A 22,360-nucleotide genomic window follows, 5' to 3' on the forward strand; every position below is an offset into this window, starting at 1 on the left:
CAAGCAGTTGAATTTTATTTGAAAGAATACGGGATGTCTGTTTTACACCAAACTTTTATCCTTACTCTTTTAGACTTCGCTATGACCAGAAACTACTTTTGGTTTGATGGTATTTTTTATCTACAGACAAGGGGTGTGGCTATGGGGGCGAAATTCGCTCCCAGCCTGGCCAACCTGTTTATGGCCAGGTGGGAGGAAGACGTTATATATGCCAGAGATTGGCCAGAGCTTGTTTTCTACAAACGATATATAGATGACATTTTGCTCTTTTGGAAAGGAGAGGAACAAGCACTAGTGAATTTCTTTGGGACTCTCAATAATAACACGCTAAATATTAGACTCACTTATGAGTATAGTAAAACCAGTATAAACTTTTTAGATCTAACGTTAATGAGTTCGAATGGGGCTGTTGCGACCTCTTCCTTTTTTAAGGAAACAGATCGCAACATCATCCATTGTGGCTTTCTAATGTACCCAAAGGTCAATTTCTCAGAATTAAAAGAAATTGTACTTCATTGGACACCTATCATGTACAGGCCTCTGTTCTGAAAAATAGATTTATTGAGAAAGGATATGAACAATCTCACCTTACTCACATTATGCAAGAAGTAGCGAACATGGATAGGGAATCACTACTGACTGATGACTCAGTATGCAAGCCATCGAAGGTTTGCCCTTTTGTGACTACATTTTCTGCTCAGTTTAAAACAATTACTAAAATTATTAACCAAAACTGGAAAATCCTAAAAACTGATCCGGTTTTAACTAGGATCTTGCCGGACAAGCCTGAGATTATGTTTAGGAGAGCACAACCTTTGAGAAACACAATAGCCCCTAATATCATTAACCCGCCCAATAAAACTACTTTTTTTAATAACATGGTGGGCTTTTTCCCGTGTAATAATTGTATCATATGTACATGTAATGGACACAGGAAAAAGAGAATTGATGACTTCACATCCACCAGCACTGGGAGGACCTATAAAATCAATAACTTCATATCGTGCAATAGCAGATATGTCGTTTATCTTTTGCAATGTCCTTGTAAAAAACAATATGTCGGACGCACCACCAGGAGACTTAGAGACCAACTGCGGGAACATGTTAACAATGTGAAAAAGGGTTACAGAGAGCACTCATTGTCAATGCACTATAGGACACATCATAACAAGGACCCATCTTCCTTGATATTTGCAGGAATTGATGTAGTACAAAACCACTGGTGGGGAACGAATAAAAAGAGAACAGTTTCCCAGATGGAAACTAAATGGATTTATCAGATTGATTGTATGCGTCCTAAAGGACTTAATATAGACATGGACATTAACTGTTTCATTGACAATAGTTAGTATCAGTTTATTCCTCCCACTATATTGTCGTCTTTTTTGCCACTGGTCGGTTTGGTTTTAGGTCTTAGCGAAGTCAATTTTATAATTTTATAATCACTTTCTTTTTATTCTATTCTATTTTATCTTATTCTATTTTAATACAGGAATATTCCATTTTTAATGATTGCATTGTAATTTATCATATATGTCTCTTATATTATTGTTGTAATTAAATTAATGTATTATATGTTTATTTCTTTATATTTGAGATATTGACTGTGAGTCTACTATAGGTTGGGATATTAACAGGGACCACCAGGTATAATTTACATTTTAAGTTTAATTTTCATCTTTTGGCCCAGAGAATCATTGTCCATGTATGTGCTGATCAGACTGATGATAATATAGCTGTCTGTCCTTGATCTGCACTGTATATGGGTTCCTGTGGCAATACACCTTTCCCTGGTGATCCTTGTCATGCACTCTGCAACTCCGTACTGACGGCGCTTGCGCATGCGCCGTTCGGCGGGCTACATGAAAATGGCGCCCGATACGGAGACATTTGTCTATTGGAAAATGGTGCACAACCACGGCGCATGCGCCGTTTTCCTTATTTAGGTCCATCACAGACGTCCACCGCTGTAAGCTAACCCCCTATGACTACGTGCCTTCGCACGAAACGCGTCAGAGAGCGGCTACTGCGGTGTGACGTCACGCCGACCGGTGCCACGAGGGACCAGGCGGCCATTTGCAAACTTATTTATACATGGTCAGTATCTTTCCTGCTCCCGCCTGTATTGTATTTTTTGGGAATAAATACCCCTTTGCCATTAAGGTATCACACTATTTGGCCTCCTTTTGTTCTTTGGGCTCCGGTGGGAGCCATTTACATCTGCAGAGCGGCCTTTTCATGTGTGGCAATACTATAAAGTGGCGAGGGGCTCTTGACCAGATCTGACCAGACTCATATAAGGATCCAGGATGTCCTGAGAGTATCTGCTTTGAATGCGCATTGTGATTGCATATCTGGTGAGTGCGCAATCTTTACATATTTATCACCTCATCCACGGATCCAGCCATTGGATTTTTTGAAGATCTTCATGGGATCTTTTTTGATCACCTAGAGTCACCTATAAGTGACAAAAATCTTTTTTGCACTTTATCTGCACCTTAATACTGTCTTACATAAATGTGTATATATGCTCTAAGTACAATAATTTAGCGCTGCACCCCCCCTTTATGTATATTGACTATTTTGGAGGTTTATACGGTACCTTTTTTGGTGTTCAGCTGCTATTATCTCATTTTATTCAATTTTATTCATTTTTATCATTTTATTTTAAGCGCTCACTTATCCTGTGATTTATTGTTTGTTATATACACTGGAGTGATTGAACATAAACACTTGGAGCACTGAAGTCTTAAAGGGACGGTTCACCAAAGATTGTGATATCATAATATTGGGACACTGTTAGTAGATATTAGACGCACAGTGGATACGTTTCAAATAACGCATGGTTAATATGGGCAGCATAACGAGAATGGTGCTTCATTGATATTATTTTATTGTGATACGTTATGTATATGGAGCACAGATTATGCACAGATAAGGTCATTTAAGTATACCACATTGTCACACAGCAAGATTTATGTTTATTTATTCATCATATATATATTTAGCTATATACAGCTTTATTTGAGAATATAGTATTGCACTGCATTTTTTTGTACAATATTATTTGAATGTGGGAACACTTTACATGTTAGTTGCAATATTTGTTAAGATAGGTATTATTGCGCTGTAGGTTTTTCACATATTATTGTATTCATACAGCCTATAAACTATGTAGTGAGTTTAGTTTCATTATGTTTTGATACCAGGTCATAGTCCTCAGCAAAGCCCCACCAAGAGGCCAGTGAAGACAGGAAGGATATGGTGTTGTGACTGTTGACTAACCATTAGTCTAAAGTGTGGTCAGATCGAGACAGATGTTGTGGGCAAGTGGCAGACAAGAAAGTAGTCAGGACCAGGTGGAGGTCATGGGCAACTAGTAGGAAAGAGTGGTCAGATCAATCTGGGTCAGCAATGAAACAATTAGAAGTATGTTATAGATTTTTTCACAAAACAGGGTAAGCAGACACAGTATCAGCTACTTCCTGGGCTCATTCTTAAATACCTGCCTGGGTAAAGGACATGCCCATCATTGTTTCAGGGAGCACTGGAAGTCTTGTTGAGTATTCTGTAAGCACCATAAAAAGTACTGGCACAGATTCTGCAAGTAACATTGGATGCACTGGCAGGCATCTTGAAAATCATGTCAGGGATTATTTGAGCACCGTTGGGGGTACAGGCAGAGAACCTATGAATTCCATTGGAAATACTGGCAGAGATACTGGAATTCCTGGCAGTAATTCTGTGAGCAATATTGGAGTTTCAGGCAGCGGTTCAGAGAGTAAGAGTTCTGGAAGTCCTGCCTGGGATTCTGGAAATCTTACCAAGAATTCTGGCAGGATTTCTGGAAGTCCTGATAAAAGTCTTGGTGGGCCTAAAAGTAATTTAACAATTGTTTTGCATATGGTATAGACAACACTTTTAGGAGGTTGGTAACTGTGCCAAGCAGAAAGGGCACACCCTTATCTAGTGGCTATTAAGGGTGACAGAACTTCTAAAAAAACTCCTCTTAAATTTGGAATTTCCGTGTGTTTTAGAGTAGAAAATGCTCTAAAATTCATGCAAAGTGCTTTGAGAAGCTCATGGCAGCCCTGTAGGAAAAGGTGCACAAATAGCATCAGTTATTCATTACAAAAATTATACCAGGGATAGAAACATATTTGTTAGATTTTGGAACTTGCAGGTAGCAGGAGTCTTGAGGTGACAAGATAACAACATAAGTAGGCATAGGTTCACAAGCAGTGTGGCCAATCATTCCAAAAAGTATAACATGGGTAGTAAGATATTGCTCAGAGTTTTGGCCCAGTGGATGGCAGTAGCCCAGGGTGGGATACCAAGTTAGAAAGGTGGTACTGGTGGAAGTCCTGAAGTGTTTAGGAGGACACAAAAGTAACTGTGAAGATTATGTCAGGAGTAGATTCTGAAATTTGTGAACATTTTGAAAGATACCAGGTATCCTTTGTACTTTTCTCAAGTGAATCCAGTTAAGCACAGAGCATTTGGTGGCATCACAAAACTCTCTTTTGGCTGCCTTCTAGTGATGAGCAAATGTGCTTGGGTTTGATTATCAAACTGTTAGTTAAATTCTGGAATTTGTAAACTTTAAACCAACATTGATGGAAACTGTGAACTTTAATCCAACATTGCAGTAAATAGGTGGTGAATCCTAAAAAGTATTTCCAGACATTTTAAGGCACATAGGTAAGGGATTGTGAAGCAAAGGGAATGGGAAGTTGGTCACTGTCCTAGTGAACATTTACCAGATAAAGAAATAAAAGTATAAATGTGCTGTTTAGAGAGTGTCCTTCAGTTTATGCAATTTCAAGGGCAACTTGAGAAAAGCATCAGTTATTTAGATTACATGATCAGGAGATGCCTTCCAGCTATATGTGTATAATGTAACAGTACAATTCTCATGGGCCTATACCCACAGTTGATCTAGAGGAAGGCAAAAAAACCCAGCAAAGCATGATCCAATATGCTCCTGCAAGGGAAAAAATTTCTTCCTGATCCAGTGTGAAGCAATCAAATATTTCCTGGATCAATTTTACCTTTAAATGTTAGTATCAAGTTATGTTATGTGTAACTAGCAAAGAATCCAGGCCTTTTTTAAAGCAATCTACTGAGCTGGCCAATTCTTGAGAGAGTCTATTTCACATTTTTTACAGCTTTAACTGTGAAGAAACCTTTCTGTATTTGGTCTTCTGTGATGAGCTCAGGGTGAATAACTCTACATCGAGTTCACTTTATGAACCACTGATGTATTAATACATGCTGATCATATCCCCCCTTAATCTCTTCTCAAGAGAGAATAAATTAAATTCCTTTAATCTTTCCTCATAGCTGAGCTCCTCCATGCCTCTTATCAATTTGGTTGCCCTTCTCTGCACTTTCTCTAGTTCCCCAATATTCTTTTTGTGAATTGGTGCCGAAATCTGAACTGCATATTCCAGATAAGGTCTTACTAATGATTTGTACAGGGTTAAAATAATATTGCTCTCTCTGGAGTCTATACCCTCTTTTAATACAAGAGAGTAGCTTGCTCACTTTAGAAACCTCAGAGTGGTATTGCATGCCATTATTAAGCTTGTGATCTACCTGAAGTCCCAGATCCTTCTCCACCATCGATTCCCCCAGTTGTACTCCCCCTAGTATGTATGATGCATGCATATTCTATATTCATATGCATAAATGTTATATTATTATTGGCTTTAATATAGTGTAGCGATCTGCTTCCCTCTATTGCCTGAATGTGTAATTGCCTGTAAATATATTATGTACTGTGTGCACTTCCTGTTCCTGGGGTGTTGGCTTTGAAGCCCTGGAGGAGGAAGTAGGAAGAAAGAGAGTGAGAGGCTCTGTTACACGTCCATGCTGCTAAACTCCAGCCAGTCAGAAGAAACTATTATACAAGTATTCATCTATGATCTAATAGTTTTCTTGCAGCTTCTGAGTGTATATCTAAATCCTTGTGACAGACAATCTTTGCAATGATTTTGTTATTATTTCACATGCACGGTGCCAGATAGCAAGGTCTGTGCTCCTGTATGTATAGCGGTCACCTTCCAGTATATTGGTAGGTGAAACTTTTTATTGCAATACAATTTATATGCTGTTACTCTAGTTAACCATATCCCTTTTCCATCTGGGATTCTTTAGCTAGTTTTAGCTTAAGGCTCAATAACCAGCATAAGCTAGAGCCGGGTTTGATTTCTGGTAGCCACATCGGGATAGGAATAGAGGTTCGGTTGCATGTCAGATTAAAAACTACTGGGGAGAAACTAAAATGTAGAGCAAATAGGCTGACTCTAAGTTCCAGTGCCACACCACAGTTTCTGCTGTGAAAAGCTCAATTGTAGGCTAGTTGAACAACAGTTGGAGGATCTCTATATGGACACAGGTCTTGTCTTCAGGTCTCTGACACAAGGACAGATACCACATCATCCTAAGGGACCCCTGCAACTGAACTTTGCTGTAACATTCATCTAGATGTATTTCTGTTTATAACTACTGTATATGTACCCAGGTATATGTGCATAAATCCACCAGGACTCCTTTTGGGCCCTTTGCTGATAATACCTGTTTGTACATTGGATGTATGTACTGTTATTAATCTCTTCTTAAATAAAGCTTGTATCATTTCTAGACTGGTGTGCATTTATATTCTTATGGTTAATGCTATATGCTGGTTGCAGTAGTTTTTCTGCTCCCTATTACTTTTTTTTTAGATTACTGATTAATTTTTAAGGAAGGGAATCCACTTCATTGCCAAAGGCCCTGTCCTGGGTGGAGGCAATGCCAACTTTATTATCAAACCCACTCTTCTACTTAGAGAAGGTTCTGGTTCTCTTATTTACCTACAGGTTTAATGCAATATCCTGTTTGGGGAGGGCTATTTCACATACCACCCCCCCTCCCCAAAGAGGACCACAATAGCATCAGCAGCACCTCAATCAAATTCTTTTATCTATGAGGTGTTTAGTTTTTTAGTTTCAAGGTAGATATGGATGCCACACCTGATTTCTTTAACTAGGCCATGATAGGTATAAATTGACTGATGGGATTAGTGGACAGATGCAGAGACATATCTAAAACTATAGGAAGAGTGCGCATGTGCGGGCGGCCGGTGTACATGTCCCGACCTTAAGCTCCGCACACCCCTGGCACTAAATTAGCCTGCATAAGGGCACCGAGCCCCTCCGATTCCTGGACTTGCTCCGGTCCTAGACTGAACCCCCAGGGCTCTATTGCAATGCCGGGACGGACTGTTGGAAGGAGCCATGGTGGCTCCCACAGCTCGATCCCTGTGGTGAGCAGGGGATCTAAAATGGCACCCGGCTCGGCACCCACGGCCTCTGCTGCCTCCTCTGTCTCTACTCGGCCACCACCTCTCCCTCAGAGGGCAAAAATGGGCCCTATCTCCTCCATGGGCCGGGACCGGACAGCAGAGACCTCATATACTGGGGTGAGTGACCCTCTACAGCCCTCCCACTCACCTTCCAGCCCTGCATTACCTGAGTCCCAGGCTTCGGCCTGCTCACTAGGCCACGAGTCCCCTGTTTCCTCCCTATTGGATAATGAGATGGCAGCCATCTTCTTTAGTCAGAGCAGCGGCCTGGAACCTGACTCTGATAGCCCTAATCACTCGCCAGCACCCCTTCCAGATCCACCACAATACTCAGGAGACGCAACCTTGATCGCTTGTTTTGCTGATTTACTGCAACGTGAATTATATAGAGCTACAACTAAATTGGCGGCTGATCTTAAGCAAGATTTTCAGGAATTGGGCCAATGCTTGGACAGTATTGAATCTAAAGTTGATGCGACGGTCCACAGTGTATCCCAACATTCTAATATGATCACCAACCTACAAGACCAGCTGGAGGAAGCTTATTCTAAAATCGATGATCTGGAAAATCGGGCTAGGCACTATAATTTCCATATTCGAGGGCCCCCTGAGTCAGTTAAAGTGCTCACAAGCTGCGCCCAATCCCTCATGTGATCCGCCATGCATGATATTGATGATCTCCATGTGGAAATTGATTGTATACATAGAGCATTCATTCTTCCCAGACAGAGAGGGCCGCCCAGAGACATCATTGTTAAACCACATTTATTCCAGGTCAAGGAAGTAGTCATGAAGTATGGCAGGGAAACTCCGGAGCTAGAACTTGCAGGACATAATATAAATATTTGCAGATGTTTCTCCGACCACTATCCAGAAGCGGCGGTCTCTAAAGCCATTACTTTCCCACTTGGTAGAGAGGGATATCCGTTATCGGTGGGTCTACCCCTTTCGCTTACAGTTCAACTTTAATGGAAAGCCTTACGGGTTCTCTACTTTTCAGGAAGGTGAAGGACTTCTGCTTCAACTGGGCATTATTTCCCGTAGCCCCTCATCTCATTCCCCAGAAAGATCTGCTTCTCGGCCTTTGTCGCTTTCCCCATTGTGGACTGCTCCGAATTCCAGGAAGATGAAATCACCAAAAAAAACTTCTTGAGGTTTATGATTTATTTGGTGGTTTTTGTAAGGTGTTTTATTGATATGTGGTGACTTCTCAGTGGTTCCTTGGGAACATTAGCCACCGTTGTTCAGATGCTTTGGGAGGAGGGAGGTGGGATGGGTGTGGTACTGCCCCTTGGTGGGGGGATTTTTTCCTTTCTCCCCCTTATGTTATCTATGAGGTTGTAATAAGTTCATCTGTTGACTAATAGTATTATGGGGCTCGGTTACTTCAGTATTGCAATATGTTTATAATGGGTTATTGTTTTTGTTGGTGCTGAGGAGTGTCTATGTGCCCTCCTCGATTTGGAAGACTCTCCCCTGAGTTGTTTCTCTGGGTAGATCCATTCCTCTACAGGGCTTTAGTCCTGTTATTATTGGTATATTGTTTGATTTGATTATATTATTATGTGTAATGCCATCGATTACCTGACACGAGGATTTTTATATTCTGAGTGTCTCTTTTTACTTCTTTTTTTTGGTCTTTTTTTCCTTTTTCTTCTCATTTGAGGGTCAGCCGCCCGTGCTCCTGGTTTCTCTGGACCATTCCTGTGCCCCGAGATCGCATGGTTCCCATCACATGTGGAGTATTAGTTGTTCATTATGATAGCGCAAAATAATGCACATTTGAGTAATCAGACCACTCCTGGTGGTCTGGATCTGGAAAGGTGAGGATCAGGGGATCATCTGGCAAACCATCGCAAGACAGGCAATCAGCATGTCATCACTCTCCATCTTTAATAATGTCTGAAACAGATGTGAGTGTAATTTTACTTTGATGTAGATTTGCCTAATAAAAATTACTACACTATTGAAGCTTTCTGCTTGGGCTCAGTTCATTGCGAGCCCCCCCCCTTCAATGTGGATTCCTTTGTGCGCCATACTTACTATTCGGAGTGGTCCCCCTGCTGGATGGATGTGTAACTCTGATACCTGGAGTGTGATCCCCCTGCTGGATGCATGAGTATTCCTGATACCTGTAGAGTGATGACATGCTGATTACCTGTCTTGCGGTGGTTTGCCAGATGATCCCCTGATCCTCACCTTTCCAGATCCAGACGACCAGGAGTGGTCTGATTACTCAAATGCGCATTATTTTGCGCTATCTGGTTAGTGCAATATATAATCATTCATAACCACTGGAGTCACGGAATTCACTTGATTTTCCATTTCTGGACTTTTAAAGATGGTTTATTGGTGTTTTATTTTTAATGTCACTTTTGCACTTTAAACGTCACTCATAAGACGTTTTACGCACCTTTATATATCTTAGCGCTCTACAGCGCATGTACGGAATTTTCATTACATATATTGCTGATCATATATTACATAGAATCTTAGCGCTGCATTTATTGTTAAGTTTTGTACAGAAGGTTCAGATGTTTTACCTTTATGCCAGCTGCTTATAATTTTTACTACCTAGCGCTCGTATACCCATTTATATTTATTGCCTTAATGAATCTATTTTGGGCAATGCTTCCTATTGTCAGGATATTTCTTCACATCTTCAAATGTACTTTTAAATCAACAAAGCAGATGATATTAATCTGGCTATTAATTGGGCAGCCCATAAGGCTTTGGTTAGGGGGTTTATTATTCAACTTTCCTTGAGGCTTAAAAAAGCTTGTAACGATTTAATTCTCACTAAAACTCAAGTATATACTGACTTGGTTGGATTTATTGGTTAAACTTGACCAAGCCGGATTGCAACTTAACTTATGCCTCACTACTACCTCTGACAAACAGTTATGATGGTCCAACCATAAATTCTTCACTTGGAGAGATAGGCCAAGTACTTCATTAGCACGTAAATTGTCTCCGAAACATTCCCAAATGGCTCTCTCTAAACTCAGACTAAATAATGGTACTTTATCTCAAGATCCCAGTAAGATTCTCCAAAAGTTTCATTCTTTTTATACTGATCTATACCATTCACCTCAGAGAGATGTTTCTTCATCTTCCGACAACTTTCTGAGCTCTGTAGCTCTTCCTTCTCTTCAGGAGGCCCACAGGGAGTCAATGGAACAGCCTATTTCTTGCAAGGAAATTCGGAATGCCTTGAAACCTCTTGACCCTCATAAATCCCCAGGACCAGATGGCCTCCCTCATAATTACTATAAGGTCTTCCCTGACCTCCTGATTCCACATATGGCCCATTATTTCAACTATTTACGGGATAGGATACTTGTCCCTCCCGATGAAAGTAAAGCATTCATCAGTGTTATTCCCAAAACCCACAAAGATGCTACCTTAGTTTCTAATTATCGACCCATGTCTTTAATTAATTGTGATCTCAAGATCCTTACTAAAATTTCTGGCTCTTTATATTCATGATGATTCATCAGCGGTCGACAAACATCGGATCAAATTTGTCAAACTTTGGCTTTGTTATCAGCTGTACAGTCCAATTGGGATAAATCCTTACCGAGGAAAATCCTACTGTTATCATTAGATCTTCATAAAGCATTTGACAGTTTATCTTGGGACTATTTATTTCAGATATTGGGTAGGTTGGGGTTTGGCCCATCTTTTCTGACTTTAATACAGGCTCTTTATTCTACTCCCTAAGCTTTGATCTCCATTCATGGATACAGGGCTGCCCCCTTTCCCCCTTACTTTTTGCTTTGGCAATGAAACCACTTGCTATAGCTATCCACTCGGATCCCACTATTTTTGGCATCCACTGTGGCCAACGTGATCATAAATGTGCTTTATTTGCTGACGATGTTCTCATGTATATATCTAACCCTCGAACATCATTACCTCTCCTCCACCTGTTTCATCATTTCTCTACGGCCTCTGGTCTCACTCTTAATCCCTCTAAAACAACTGTTTTAAACATTTCTCTACCTGATTCAGAGGTTCAATATCTGCGGAACCGACTTACATGACTGGGAGGACCGTGCTTTATCCTGGTTTGGTAGAATTCATTCTATCAAGATGACCTTTTTACCGAGACTATTATACTACTTTAGGACTTTGCCGATCATGGTACCCAAATGGGAACTTTTGCTTTTACAAGTAGCAATCTCTAGATTTACATGGAAAGGAAAACATCCTTGGGTTAACAAGTCAACTCTATTTTCTCTTAAAAAGCATGGTGGTTTGTGACTTCCTAATCTTCAGATTTACTTTCAGGAGGCTCAGATGGCACAGCTCTCTTGTACTACTGCTAGGGGTTATGTTCCCCAATGGGTTGGCATTGAGGCCTTATCTTGCCATCCTTATGCTATTGGTGCCCTCATGTGGCTTCCCAGTCGGTTGCGTCCTCCTATCCTTTGTCCTACATTATCGTATTCCTTAACAGTCTGGGATAAATGGCGGACTCTCAAACCTCTCTGCTCTCCACATACCCCATTAGCTCCTATTTTTTGTAACCCTGAGTTTGTTCCTGGCTTATCTCCATCTACATTTCAATGGTGGATAAATAAAGGTTTTTTGCATATTGGGGACTACCTGGATTGACTTCGGCCTCATTCTCTCCAATACGTTTTGACAACTTTTCAGATGCTCTCCTGTGAACTGTTCCGTTACCATCAGCTTATATCTTTAATTACTAGTAAACTCAAATTACTCTTAGAACCTTGCACACTCACCCCTTTAGAAATTTCAAGTGGGGCTACTGGGAGGATGAAAGGTTGATTATCTACTATCTATGCGTCCCTTGTCGACCCACTTACCAAGCCATCCTATATGATTCAATGGGAAAGGGATTTAAATAGCTTACTAGACTTAGAAACATGGAAAACTACGGCCAATAGCCTATCTAAAATTTTGATTAATACTACTCTTATCGAATCCAATTATAAAACACTTCTTCGCTGGTATCTAGTTCCAACACGTCTTGCTAAAATTTACCCATCCGCATCACCCAATTGCTTTCGATGCTGCAGACAGGTGGAAATGGTGGAAATGGTGGAAATGTCCTGTGGTTCATAGATTTTGGATCTGATTGTTTAATTTACGGGAACCAATATTCGTAGAACACTGGAAGTAGCCCTATTTCACCTGTTGCCCACTGATATTCCCAAGAAATCTGTAAAATTAATTCTTTATATTTTGTTAGCAGCACAAATTACAATAGCTAGATGTTGGAGACAGTCCTCTATTCCACTAGACTGGGTCAAACAAAAACTCAATTGGATTATGATAAATGATAAACTTACAAGTATTATTATTAATAATAACACTTCTAAATTTCCTTTTTCCTCTTCTTCTTTCCTCCCCCCCCCCCTCTATTTCTTTTTCTTTCTTTTCCCTTCTATTATTTTCTTTATTTTGTTAAATGGTAATATGAAACTGCCCATGTTTACTGAATAATGGAATATTTGCTTCCATATGGGGTTTATATTTTTGACAATTTTTGACAATGGGTCCAAGGATTTCATCCCTATACCTAATGGCAGTCAGGTGCCATTTTGTAGCCTGTAGAGATCCGTGTTCCCTCCATGGATATACCTCCCAAGACCATCACTGACCCACGACCAAAATGGTCATGCTGAACGATGTTACAGGCAGCATAATGTTCTCCATGGCTTCTCCAGACCCTTTCACGTCTGTCACATGTGCTCAGGGAGAACCTACTCTCATCTGTGAAAAAGCACAGGGCGCCAGTGGCGGACCTTCCAATTCTGGTGTTCAATGGCAAATGCCAATTGAGCTCTGTGGTGCTGGGCAGTGAGCACAGTGCCCACTAGAGGACATCAGGCCCTCAGGCCACCCTCATGAAGTCTGTTTCTGATTGTTTGGTCACAGACATTCAAACTAGTTGCCTGCAGGAAGTCATTTTGTAGGGCTCTGGGAGCGCTCATCCTGTTCGTCCTTGCACAAAGGTGCAGATACCAGCCCTGCTGAGGGGTTAAGGACCTTCTACAGGACTGTCCAGCTCTCCTAGAATCTCCTTTATGTTCTCGAGATTGTGCTGGGAGACACAGCAAGACTTCTGGCAAAGGCACGTATTTATGTGCCATCTTGGAGGAGTAGGGCTGCCTGTGCAACCTCTGTAGGGTCCAAGTATTGCCTCATGCTACCAGTAGTGACACTGACCCTAGCCAAATGTAAAACTAGTGAGAAAATCAGAAATGATGAGTAGGGAAAAAAATGTGGCCTCCACCTGTAAAACCATTCCTGTTGTGAGTGTTGTCTCATTGTTGCCCATCTAGTGCACCTGTTGTTAATTTCATTAACACCAAAGTAGCTGAAACTGATTAACAACCCCCTATGCTACTTAACTGACCAGATCAATATCCCAGGAGTTTAATTGACTTCATGCTATACTCTGATTAAAAAGTGTTCCTTTCAGTTTTTTGAGCAGTGTGTGTGTGTGTATATATCTTGTGGCATGAGGGATGATTAGCTCTAGTGGTAGATGCTTTTCAAGTGAGTTCACACTAATCAGAAACTCTATTTAAGGGCCCGGTAGCCCATGCTTATTAAAAAGGCAAGAAACAAAAACAAAAGTTCAACAAAAGCTTTCCCACATAGGGGTTAATCCAGTTGTAAATCCAAATGAAAAATGCCAAGCCTCCTGGATACTCCTCGTTAGCACTGCTGGACCATTTCTACTTATTTTCATTCTGTGACAGGGTCCTGGACTGTTAATATATATATATATATATATATATATACACACACATACATATACACAGTGCTCAACTTAAATGAGTACACCCCAACAGGTTTGTCAGAAAACCTTTACTTTCCTTTCAGAATCAACATTTTCTATGGGACACTACAGGTGAAACTCGAAAAATTAGAATATTGTGCAAAAGTTCATTTATTTCAGTAATGCAACTTAAAAGGTGAAACTAATATATGAGATAGACTCTGTACATGCAAAGCAAGATAATTCAAGCTGTGATTTGTCATAAATGTGATGATTATGGCTTACAGATCATGAAAATCCCAAACCCACAATCTCAGAAAATTAGAATATTACATGCAATCAATAAAACAAGGATTGTACATAGAACAAATCGGACCTCTGAAAAGTATAAGCATGCATATGTACTCAGTACTTGGTTTGGGTCCCTTTTGCAGCAATTACTGCCTCAATGTGGCGTGGCATGGAAGCTATCAGCCTGTGGCACTGCTAAGGTGTTATGGAAGACCAGGATGCTTCAATAGTGACCTTCAGCTCTTCTGCATTGGGGTTCAGGTCAGGCGAGTTTGCTGGCCAATCAAGCACAGTAATCCCACGGTCATTGAACCAGGTTTTGGTGCTTTTGGCAGTGTGGGCAGGTGCCGAGTCCTGCTGGAAAATGAAGTCAGCATCCCCATAAAGCATGAAGTGCTCCAAAATCTCCTGGTAGACGGCTGTGTTGACCCTGGACTTAATGAAGCACAGTGGACCAACACCAGCAGATGACATGGCTCCCCAAATCAACACAGACTGTGGATACTTCACACTGGACTTCAAGCATCTTGGAGTGTGTGCCTCTCCATTCTTCCTCTATACTCAGGGTCCTTGGTTTCCAAAAGAGATGCAAAAGTTGCTCCCATCAGAAAAGAGGACTGTGGACCACTGAGCACTATTAATGTGCTTTGATACACCACTTTGGGAACATCCAACATTTTTTGCAATTACCTTTTGAGGCTTTCTCTCCTTATGGAGGGTGTCAATGATGGTTTTCTGCACAACTGTCAGGTCAGCAGTCTTTCCCATGATTGTGATTCCTACTGAACCAGACTGAGAGACCATTTAAAGGCTCAGGAACCCTTTGCAGGTGTTATGGCTTAATTAGCTGATTAGAGTGGGACACTTTGAGCCTAGAATATTGCACCTTTTCACAATATTCTAATTTTCTGAGATTGTGGATTTGGGGTTTTCATGAGCTGTAAGCCATAATCATCACACTTATGACAAATCACGGCTTGAACTATCTTGCTTTGCATGTAATGAGTCTATCTCATATATTAGTTTCACCTTTTAAGTTGCATTACTGAAATAAATGAACTTTTGCACGATATTCTAATTTTTTGAGTTTCACCTGCATACTACAAAATATTCCCACAACTGTGGGCTATTGATTGCAAACAAGATTTGTTATTTGCACACACAAAAAAGTATTTTTCCTAAAAAATTCATTCAAGACCATGTTGCAAAAATGAATACACCCCAACAAAAGTCTAAAGAGCAAAGCTAAATTGTAGACAAGAAAATCCTAGTTATCAAGAATTATTCATTAAACAGGTGTCCAGCAGACAGTTTATTACAAAAGGGCATTATTTAACAAAGAAAATCCCTTCCCATTTCATGCTGTCAGCAATGGCACCACCTGGAAGAGAAATGTCACAAGGCCTGAGAAAGAAAATATTTTTATAACACAAGAAAGGTGAAGGCTATAAGAAGATCAGCAAAGCTTTACTTCAGTCAGAATACTGTAGCAAAAGTAAAAAAAATTAACAAAGATGGAACTGCAACCATCTCACAGTGACATCCAGGCTGTCCACAGCAGTTAACACTGCAACAGGAGCATCTTCTGAAGGGAAGGGTTGAAGAAAATCGCCATGCAAGTTCACTGCAGTTAGCTAAAGAAGTAGAAAGCCAAGCTGCGGTGATTGTTTCACATAATATAGCATACACTGCAGAGGAATGGCATGCATGGGTGTTGTCCATTAACCTCTTGCCGACCGCGCATAGCCGAATGACGGCTTCACCGCGGCCGGCCAGTTCTGAGTGGACGTCATATGACGTCCTCCCAGAACGCGCTCTCCTGCGCGCCCCAGGGGGCGCGCACCCGGCGATCTCCGTGATCGCTGTGTCCTACGGACACAGCTGATCACGTGATGTGGTGAAAGGCCAATCCCACCGGCCTTTTACCACGTGATCAGCGGTGTCCAATGACACGCTGATCACAGGGAAATGCAAGTGCCGGTTCTCGGCTGCACTTTCCTCACGCTGTCAGATCGTGAGGAAAGTACTGCCGAGAACCGGCAGTTGTCAGAGCGGGGATCGGCACCGATCATCAGGGCACTGATGATCAGTGCCCTGATGATCGGTGCCCAGCAGTGACACCCGCAAGTTCCGCCCAGCAGTGCGCCCACTAGCCCCGCCCGCCCGTTCCCAGCAGTGCCCCCACCTGTGCCCAGCAGTGCCCCCACCTGTGCCCAGCAGTGCACCCACCTGTGCCACTCTGCAGTGCCACCTACCTGTGCCCAGAAGTGCCACCTACATGTGCCCAGCAGTGCCACCCACCTGTGCCCACCCACCTGTGCCCACCAGTGCCACCCACCTGTGCCCACCAGTGCCACCCACCTGTGCCCACCCACCAGTGCTGCCCACCAGTGCCACCCACCAGTGCAGCCCAGCAGTGCTGCCAGTCAGTGCCACCAGTCAGTGCCCAGGGGTTGTGTCAGTCAGTGCCGCCAGTCAGTGCCCAGAAGTGATGCCAGTCAGTGCCGTCTATCAGTACCCATCATCAGTGTCACCTATCAGTGCCGCCTATCAGTGCTGCATATCAGTGCCGCCTATCCGTGACCCCTAATTAGTGCTGTCTATCAGTGCCGCCTATCCGTGCCACCTCATTAGTACTGCCTATCAGTGCCCTTTAGTGCTGCCTATCAGTGCCCATCAGTGCCGCCTATCAGTGCCCATCAGTGCCGCCTCATCAACGCAAATCAGTGAAGGAGAAAAAATACCTGTTTGAAAAATTTTATAAAAGAAACAAATAAACTTTTTTTTTTTTCAAATTTTTTGCACATTTTTTAATTTATAGCGCAAAAAGTAAAGCGCCCAGTGGCAATTAAATACCACCAAAAGAAAGCTCTATTTGTGAGAAAAAAATGATCAAAATTTCATATGGGTACAATGTTGCATGACCGCGCAATTGTCAGTCAAAGTGCGGCAGCGCTGAAAGCTGAAAATTGGCCTGGTAAGGAAGGGGGTATAAGTGCCTGGTAGGCAAGTGGTTAAGGAAGCTTCTCCAAAAGCCAGTGTGCAAAAAAGCTTATCTAGAATTTTCCAGGGCCCATGCTGAAAAAGAAGACTACTGGGGGCACATGCGCGGCCGGCTCCAGGACAGACGTGATGTGACAGGAGCTCCATCCACCCGCTAGCTATCGGATCGGCACACCCCGACCCCAACGCAAACTAACTGGCCAGACTATCTCATAAGGGTGTCAGCACCCTCCTAGTAAAATGCCATGCCGCAGAAAAGCCCCAGGACAGCCAGGGAAGCTTACCAACTTCTTCCCTGTCACAGCATCCAGCCAAGATGGCGCCGGCGGCTCCTTAAACGGCCAGAGTTCCTATGAGGGGCACCACAAAGCCCAGCATCCGGATCCCAGGCTCAGGAATCCACTATATCCAGGTGACCCGGGTGAGTCCTCTTCCCCCTTATCACCCACCACCAGCAGCCCAGCCAAATCCAGGCCCAGACTAGACACTGACCCCCTATCTGACACTCAGCCTCTCCTCATACAGATGATACCTCATACGTCATCTTTGATAGAGTCCTTCCCTGCTGCTGACCAGCCTATCACTGAAATAAGCATGAAAAATATGCTTTTATTTCTACATCAAACAATATATACCGATATGACAGCATCAATATCTCAAATCTCAAGCGTGTTGCAACAGCAAGACCACCGACTGCGCCACATTGAAAGTAAAATGGGAGAAATAGTTACAGCGCACAATGACCAATACTGATATTGAAAAAATAAATCTTAAACTAGCGGATTTAGAAGACCGATCCAGACGCAATAACATTAAATTCAGAGCTATAACTGAGAATGTTACTAACAATGCATTACTCCCCTATATTCACCAATATATGAAACACCTTATTCCGTCACTCTCGGACATAGAGCTAGCCATTGATCGAGCACAGAGGATTCCCAAACCATCGTTCCTCCCAGCTTCAATCCCTAGAGATGTTTTAGCATGCATCCACTTTTACCACATAAAGGAAAAATTAATGTCAGCAGCTAGAAACCCACCACCACTGCCGACATCTCACGCAAATGTCAAATTATTTTCTGATTTGTCCAAAGCCACACTACTCAACCGTAAAAAGCTAATCACCATCACCAAAGCGCTGCGGAACCATGGAATAGGCTACCAATGGTGCTTCCCCACAAAAATCACCGTTAAATACCACGGTACAATGTACACCATCAAAAACCTAGAAGCAGGCATCGACCTCCTGAAGACCTGGAACATAATACCTGTAGCTTCACACCAACCCACCTCAGCCAATACACAGCAAATGGATGCTGAATGGTCCTGACTTACAACACCCGTAATCCTCCTACATCATATTGCCTTGGGCTTTATATCTACATTACTACATGCTAGCAAACGGCCTGTTACTGAATATTCTACGTTACAAGATACTTTTTGGTATGATCTAATTCACGATCAATACCTGTTCATACCCCCCTGTTATGAAGTAGCAAGTTTCGCTACTCATATCACTTGCATTTTAAGCAAGTTTTTTTTACCCTTTCTTACCTTCAACCTTTTCTGCACCACCAGTTGATCGACTAACTCCTTCGCTCAAGTGAAACTCTCACTACAACAAGGAAAACTTCTCCTATCTCAACAACCGAACCAAAACCACACTACCCTATACATGGAAAGACATCATCAACGACCTCAACCTATCAACCTTCTTCAACTATTAACCATTTCAATACCGTGCAATTTTACAGCTTCCTGCCCAGACCCATTTTCAGCTTTTAGTGCTGTCGCACTTTGAATGACAATTTCACGGTCATGCAACATTGTACCCATATGAAATTTTTATCATTTTTTTCCCACAAATAGAGCTTTCTTTTGGTGGTAATTAATCACCCCTGAGTTCTTTATTTTTTGCACTATAAACGAAAAAAGACCGAAAATTTAGAAAAAAAATAAGATTTTCTTTGTTTTTATTATAAAATTTTGCAAATAAGTAATTTTTCTTCATAAATTTAGGCAAAAATTTATACTGATACATACCTTTGGTAAAAAAAAAACAAATTGGTGTATATTATTTAGTCTGTGTGAAAGTTATGAAGTCTACAAGCTATGGCACCAATCATTGCAAATTGATCACACATGAAGCACTGATGGCCTATTTAATTTCTTGAGGCCCTAACATGCTAGGAAAGTACAAATAGCCCCCAAAAGACCCCTTTTTGGAAAATAGACAGTCCAAAGTATTTAGTAAAAGACATGGTGAGTTATTTGAAGTTGTAATTTTTTCCCACAATTCTTTGGAAAATGAATAAATTATTTATTTTTATTTTTTTCACACATAATTGCCAAAATAACAAGTTATTTCTCACACCTGGCATAGACATACTTGCAATTGCACCCCAAAATGCATTCTGCTACTCCTTCTGAGTATGGCGATACCACATGTGTGAGACTTTTCCGCAGCTTGGCCACATACAGAGACCCAACATCCAAGTAGCACCTCCATGCATTCTAGGAGCATAAAAGGGGCATAAATTACACATCTAATTTCCTGACTCCCTATCACAGTTTTGAAGGCCCTGGAGCACCAGGACAGTGGAAATACCCACAAAATGACCCCATTTTGGAAAACAAACATCCCAAGGTATATTCTATCAGGCATAATGAGTCTTTTGAACGGGTTATTTTTTTCCAAATGTTTTTAGAAAATGTGGAAAGAAAAATGAAAACTTTTTTTTTTCACACAAAGTTGTCAATTTCTAAGATATTTCTAACACACAGCATGTACATACCAAGAATTATGCCCCAAAATGCATTCTGCTACTCCTTCTGAGTATGGCGATACCACATGTGTGAGACGTTTCCGCAGCTTGGCCACATACAGAGACCCAACATCCAAGTAGCACCTCCATGCATTCTAGGAGCATAAAAGGGGCATAAATTACACATCTAATTTCCTGACTCCCTATCACAGTTTTGAAGGCCCTGGAGCACCAGGACAGTGGAAATACCCACAAAATGACCCCATTTTGGAAAGCAAACATCCCAAGGTATATTCTATCAGGCATAATGAGTCTTTTGAACGGGTTATTTTTTTCCAAATGTTTTTAGAAAATGTGGAAAGAAAAATGAAAACTTTTTTTTTTCACACAAAGTTGTCAATTTCTAAGATATTTCTAACACACAGCATGTACATACCAAGAATTATGCCCCAAAATGCATCCTGCTACTCCTTCTGAGTATGGCGATACCACATGTGTGAGACTTTTCCGCAGCTTGGCCACATACAGAGACCCAACAATCCAAGTAGCACCTCCATGCATTCTAGGAGCATAAAAGGGGCATAAATTACACATCTAATTTCCTGACTCCCTATCACAGTTTTGAAGGCCCTGGAGCACCAGGACAGTGGAAATACCCACAAAATGACCCCATTTTGGAAAGCAAACATCCCAAGGTATATTCTATCAGGCATAATGAGTCTTTTGAACGGGTTATTTTTTTCCAAATGTTTTTAGAAAATGTGGAAAGAAAAATGAAAACTTTTTTTTTTCACATAAAGTTGTCAATTTCTAAGATATTTCTAACACACAGCATGTACATACCAAGAATTATGCCCCAAAATGCATTCTGCTACTCCTTCTGAGTATGGCGATTCCACATGTGTGAGACTTTTCCGCAGCTTGGCCACATACAGAGACCCAACATCCAAGTAGCACCTCCATGCATTCTAGGAGCATAAAAGGGGCATAAATTACACATCTAATTTCCTGACTCCCTATCACAGTTTTTAAGGCCCTGGAGCACCAGGATGGTAGAAACACCCACAAAATGACCCCATTTTGGAAAGCAAACATCCCAAGGTATGTATCAGGCATAATGAGTTTTTTGAACATGTTATTTTTTTCCACAAGTTTTTAGAAAATGTGGAAAAAAAATGAAAAAGTATTTTTTTTTTTACATAAAGTTGTCAATTTATAGGATATTTCTTCTATACTCGAAAATACATTTTACTACTCCTCCTGAACATGACAATACCACAATCTGAAACTTTTTCACAGCTAAAGAAAGGATAAGCAAAAGATTACCTATGGTTTTAGGAGAGCATTGGACCAGGAAGCAGGCAACAGCAACAGGATTCGACCAGGCAGCAGGCAGGAATATAGTGGATAAACAAGCCAGGGTCAGAACAGGCAGCAGGCTGAGATCCAGGTAGAAGGAAGAAACATGGTCCATAAAAAGTCCTAGGTCAGTCCAGGCAGCAGGCAGAGATATGGTCAGCACAGCCAAAATATTGGTCCTAGACAACAGGCAGGAACATGGTCCATAAAAAGTCCTAGGTCTGTACAGGCAGCAAGCAGAGATATGATTAACTTGTGTTGGTTTGTATTGGTCCGTGTAAAGTATTGGTTCAGGCAGCAGGCAGGAACATGGCCCGAAAGTTTTGGGTCAGTACAGGTAGCAAGAGGAGATATGGTCAGCACAGCCAAAGTATTGGTCCAGGCAGCAGACAGGAACATCAGGCTTAGGGCCTTGATCAGGTAGGACTGGGGCACAGGGGTAGAGGCTTCGTCCCACCCAATCTCTTCGAAGCCTCCGGACAACAGACCCTATTCCGGGACTAACAAAACCCGGAGAAAACCAAAAACTGTTTTTTATCTATTCTGAAGCCCCTCACATATGCGAGACCCCTGTGTTATCTTGAATCCCTCTACTGCAGTAGCAGGGCAAAAGATCAATCCAAGCAGCAGGAAAAAAACATTGTCGATTTAACAGGCCAAGGTCAGTCCAGGAAAAAGGCATAAACATGGTTGATAATCCAGACGGCAGGCAGAAGCATAGTCGATAAACAAGCCATGGTCAGTTTTGGTGAAAAGCAGAAATGTGGTGTAGAAGCAATTCAGACGGCAAGCAGAGGCATTGTCAGTAAACAGGCCAGGGTCAGTTAAGGT

This window comes from Staurois parvus, unplaced genomic scaffold (assembly GCF_062004578.1).
Source record: "Staurois parvus isolate SC_StPar_1 unplaced genomic scaffold, SC_StPar_1.0 ptg000217l, whole genome shotgun sequence".
Taxonomy (NCBI): Eukaryota; Metazoa; Chordata; class Amphibia; order Anura; family Ranidae; genus Staurois; species Staurois parvus.